This window comes from Nestor notabilis, unplaced genomic scaffold, assembly GCF_000696875.1.
Source record: "Nestor notabilis isolate BGI_N333 unplaced genomic scaffold, ASM69687v1 scaffold1686, whole genome shotgun sequence".
NCBI classification, from domain to species: domain Eukaryota; kingdom Metazoa; phylum Chordata; class Aves; order Psittaciformes; family Psittacidae; genus Nestor; species Nestor notabilis.
In genome coordinates this window covers 203,586-209,236 of record NW_009931322.1, presented here as the reverse complement: position 1 = coordinate 209,236, position 5,651 = coordinate 203,586, and positions in this window count along the sequence as shown.

Sequence of the window (5,651 nt, the reverse complement as noted above, 5' to 3'; positions counted from 1 at the left end):
GAACTTCATCGGAGAAAACTTGGAAGAAGAGACAGGGGAGACCTGAGTGTATGACGTGGTCCATGCAGAAGGAGGAACAGACTTGTTAGGGTTTCATCCATCCTCTCCCCATGCATGTGCAGATGGTTTGCAAGCTTGGAAGAGAGGGAGGAACTGCGTTTCCCTATCAGTCTTGCTAGCCAGCACTGGGAAATGTCAGAATTTGCTGCTGATGCTTCTGTAAGTCATTACCCCTGGAGGAAGGAGGAAGCAGTAGAGGAACTGGGACTTGTAAGTAATTCCTAATCAAAGCATTTCCCAAGGCTATTCCTGGAGAGCTGCAGATTCCTCAGCACCCCTTGCTCAGGCTTGTGTTTAAGACTAAAATGTGTTACTTTCCCTTGATCACAAGGTGGAGTGTGCCCTATGCTGGAGTAAAGCCAAGCCGTGTCTCTGGGGAAGGACAGCTCTAGGTGTAGTACACAGCAGTGGAATTGTGCGCTGTGGTATTAGGGATGTTACTGTAGATAAGTACTGTTGGCCTACAGTGAGTCTAATCCTATTCTGCATCAGGTAGACTGAAGCTATCCCTGTGACCGTTACACTGTAGGAACCGTTTCATAACCTACTGGTTTCATTGAGGTAGCCTAGTTTTCCTAAAACTTAGTTTCCAAGAAATCCTCTGAATGGGATGCAGTTTAGCAATTCCTCTTGCCAACGTCTGTATAACATTTTAAAGTGTATTTTTAACTCTCTTTGCTAAGTGCTTAGGACAAACAGGATCTCCTGTTAATGAAAACCTTTGATGGATGCATTAAGGAAGCAGTGTCTGTGTAATCCTATATTTCCTGAGGTTACCTCAGCAGTATACGTGCAGCATAACATTTTAAGAGGGTATGTGCATGTGTAAAGGTCTTGTAAAAAGCTAAAAGTAGTGTCCTTACTACTGTTACAACAGTATGTTTTATTTTACCACGGATGTTCTACAGATATCAGTGTGCTTTATCATCAAACCTTCAGGGAAGGGCATCCATAAAATGCAGAAACAACTGATGAAGTCTCAACCTCTCCAATACCTCATTGCCCTAAACCACTGAAGGTTTGTTCTCTTTGCTTGTGACTGCAACAGTGACTTGGTTTAGGCTCTTCTGGTAGATTTCGACCTAGTAACAACTTTTCCCAATTCAGGTGTGTAGGTACCTTCTTTAAAATCCAAGAACAACCCTAGTTGATTTTATTCATGACCTTTGCACCTTCGAAAAAAGAAGTTCAAACCATGCAAGGAAATGAAGTTCGTATTGTCTACAAGAACGTATCCACACTGCTGAAAATAAAGCTTTTCTTTTGTATCTAAATGCCAGATGTCACAGTTTGTTGGGCAGTTGAAGATTTAATTCACTGGAGTCTTGCAATTTAGTCCTGTAGATAACTTAAGGCGAATTATGTAAAAGTAATGCTCTAAGGCAAAGCTGTGAGGCTACATCTGTAGAGTTTCTTGTCGTGACCAAGTATATTAAAGAATGATGATGAAGTGAGAGTCAGAATTGTCACCTTTCTCAGGACCACAATGGTACTAGTATTCTGCATGTGCAAGAAACACGCTGGGGACACTGGAGGGATTTAATAACTGTTTATCTCTGCGAATGGGCTGTTCAGAAGGAAAAGCTGTTCTCAGAAGGGAGGCCAGGGTTGTGCTGTAACGTGGGAATTAAAGTGGGGGTGAAGGTAGTTGCCAATAGCTGACAAAGTGTGGGGTTTATGGGAGTACCGTTTACTCTAGGACGTAGCAAGAAAAGCTTGTAAGGCAGTATCACAAAGCTGCAGAAGAAGAAGGGGGAGGAAAAGAAAGGAAAACCTTTGTGCAAGTTTATCTTATGAAAAGCAAGTGCTGTTTATAGAAATACATTGTGGCAGTGATGATCATTTTGCAAGCATTGGGTTAGGATTTTGAAAAGTTATGCAAATGCACTGGTGGTGTATACACAACTGTACACCCACTGGACTGTGCTTCATGTGTTCTTGATGCCAATGAAAACAAAGCAGCCTCCAACTGATTCAGGGGAAAAGTCATGGCTGCAAGAAGCCAGGACCTGCTTCACAGAGCTACTGCTCTGCTTCTCATAACTGGAGTTAGGAAAGTCCCTTGGATTTAACCCTAACTTTCTTATTATCTAGGATGGGACATGAATTAGAAGAAGAAGCCGAAGAAGCTTGTTAGTGGTTTTTAATAGTTTTTCTGGCCACAGACAGTTTCCAGCATAACATGTTTTGTTGCAATTTTTCATAGAAACAGATCTTTTTAGATAAGAAATAAATAATCGTGTGGCTCACAGCAAAGCTTCCATAGTCACTGGAGACCTCTGGTGTAACAGCTCAATTAATCACGAATAGCTGAACTCTCTCCTGCAGTGGCATGCCAGAATTGTTTCCTTGCCAATGTCTTTGCTTCCCTTCTGCTCTCCCCACCAAGCTGCTGCTCTTTACCCCCGAGGTGCTGGAGAGCTCTGCCCCTTTCTGCAGTGTGTGCTGTGGGGCTGCCTGTTCCTGCTTCCGTGGTTGTCTTGGCTCATTTTTCACCGTTGCTCTGCCCAGCCTTTAGGACATTTGTTCAAAATGCTGTCATCCAAAACAGGCTGACAGTCAGTGGAAAGACTCCCACTGGTTTGTATGACCTTTGATGCAGTCCTTGCCTACCTCCTGCCTTAGAATCCACTTCTTCCACCAGCTGTATGTCTTCTAACCTCCAGCATTACAGAAAGACATCATGCTATAGTAAGTGCTGTATGGCACTAGATCCCTATCGCTGTTGTCCCTAGCAGCATGCAGAGAGGTGACTTGGCACTGTTTGTGTGTGCCCTATACAGCAGGTGGCAGAGGGGGAAGCACAGCCTATAGAAGGGTGTCTGGTTGGAAACACCAGGAGGGTACATCCAGGGGTACCTGTGGTTGCAGCATCTCCATTAAGTAGCTTTCTATTAATAAAGAGCTAGTTTTAATTTCAGAAGTCCAAAGGCTTCTACCCAGCATGGACTATATAAGGCCCTGTGGCAGCAATCAGCTTAATGAGACATGCAGCAAGGAAGAGAGTTTGATTAGTAAGTGTGTGAAAGGGCAGCAAGTGATGAAGGTGATGCAAAAGGATTGAAACTGGAGGACAAGAAGCTGGATTTGAGATGCTGGCCAATCATCTCCATGCTGAAAGCAAGAACTAACCTGCTGTGTAGCGCTGAGCATTGTTGGTCAAGTTGAGAAAGTAAAGAGAACTTTTTAGATGCTCTCTTACTGGGGGAAACATCTGAGAAGTGATGTTCTGTTGCTGGGAATAGGGCCTGGGATCATTAAACAGCCCACAAAGGTGTTTGGGGTAAAGTGGTATTTTTAACTTACTGTCAACTAGCAGAAGGAGGAATAGGCACTTACATTACAGAGTTGAAAGCTCTTCCTTCTGCATGAGAAATTTGTTGAGAGAAACAGATCTACCCCTGGAAAAAGCCTGAGTTGTTGAACTGTCTAGGAGAAGGATCAGTAAAATAACAGCTCCCAAAGTGAGAACAAGTGTGTAGGCTCCAGCTGAAAGCATCCAGCACTCGGGGCAGTTGCAGGCCAGTTTGGAACACAGGTATCATAAATCCGTGTGGGTACTGGGGAAAAAGAAAGAGGAAAGACAGGAAGAAAATGCTTCATCTCATGGGAATAGTGCAGTAGGTATGGGGCACAGACTTGCCTTATGTCCCATTGCCCCTGCTAACCTAGGGATAGAGCTATTGTTCCAGGAGCAGCAGAAATAAGGAAGCTCTATTTCTACAGATGTGTAGCCCTTGCTCCTTTAACTGCCTTAACTGCAATAATCTGAGCTTTCTTCCAGCATTTTCATGACATGAGCAGTAGGCAAAAGGCAGGAGTTGTGGGAGATGCTGCCTGGACAGCCAGCTGCTGGCTAACACTGTGGGATGCTTCCTGGTGTCCCCTCTGGGGAAGAAACTGGGGGCTCTCCACTCTCTGCAGCTATCCAGGTTTGACAAAACTTGTAGGAACTTAATGTCCTTGAGACCTTAATGTCATTTTGATTTTTGCTGTTTTATCTCTATGTATCTTTGTTAGAGGAGTCCCTTGATCGATCATTTGTGGCGGGAGCTGATCAGGGATTCACAAGCTGCAGGTGTGCCTGGTTTGTGCCTGCATAAGCCTTCTGTCCTTAGGAAATAAGCCTGAAAGGGGAAAAGTACACACCACGATTAAACTTTTGAAGGCTTCCAAGTGAAGGGGGCTATTTACAGCGTCAATTCCAATGGAGCCAAGAGCTCAGTGTGTAAGCCCTGGAGGGCTGAGGGCTGTTCAGCTGTTGGGTCAGCGAGTGATTTGATGTCAGCTGGATTGTGAAGCCAGATGCAGAATAATCCCAGTGACACTTCTGCACAGCGCTATTAGACTGGAGAAATGAGACCGAGTGCTGGCTATTGTGTACCCCAGTTGAGAGGAGAGTGCTGTGTGACCTTCCCGAGGAGCTCTTCTGCAGTTCCAGCAACTGTGAGCTTTTAGGAGCAGTGTCTCTGCCTGGGCATATTTGAAGAAGGCTACTGTGCAACCCAAGGTTTCATTTTCCATGATGTTCCCTTTTACCCAAGGGAGTAAATACCCTGGTCCTCCACCTTGTCCGACTGGAGAGTTGGTGCAAATCATGTTTCAGAATTTGACAGAACCAGGACCAGCACCAGTTGGACTACCCCAGTAGTCCAATTTCAAAGTGGAGGGCTATATCCCAGAACAGTGACCTTCACTCTCTAGGAGGAAACTAGCAAACAAACACAGCCCACCACTTCCCTCTGAAAAGGAGAAAACTTCTCTTCATCTAAGCAAACTTAGGGAATGTGGCTCTTGAGAAGTGAAATCGATGGCAAGATGATTGGCTTGACACTGACACAAGTCGCTTTGTACACATGGTATTTGGTTAATGGAAAGCATGACAGTATTTAGAGGCTTCTTCTTACCCTAAATTACCAACTAATGGGTACTTTAATTCCTCAGCAGCTGGATACAACCACATACACGTTAATTTCCGAAAGAGGGAGGCTTTTTGGTTCAAGATGTTCTGACTCTGTGACACTTTGCAACCACACTTGCAATGTGCCAGGAGCTCAGGGACATGAATTTACAGTAGTTGGAGACAACTAAACGAACTCTCTTACTAACACAGGTTGTTGGTGGCACAAACAGTACATCTGTACCATAAGGTGCAGTACCCTTGTATCATAAGGATGCGCATGGAGGGAGAGGTGGTAGAGTCAAACTCCAACCTGCTCGAAATTGATGGAGTTCTTTAAGCTTCTCTTGGTTGTGTCAAGAAATATCTTTGCATCAGACGGAGAGGAAGGATCGTTTAGGAATTGTGCCTTTACTTTGCCCTAGAGTTTGGTCTAGAAATTTATTCACAAGAATCTTTCAGTTTCTTGAAAATCAGGCAATTTTAAAGACATTTAAGACAACAATTAGTATCCTCGCTAATCCGGTAGGAGCTGGTATTAAAATGAAGGTGAGCTTTTCAGAGCAGTTTTTAGGACACCACTTTAGATTGTCACTAGGACCACTTTCTAAAGCCTTCCCACAGCAGTGATGTATCATCAAATAGGGTTTGAGATCTAGATCCAGAGTTTAAAAACTTAGTACGGACAAGA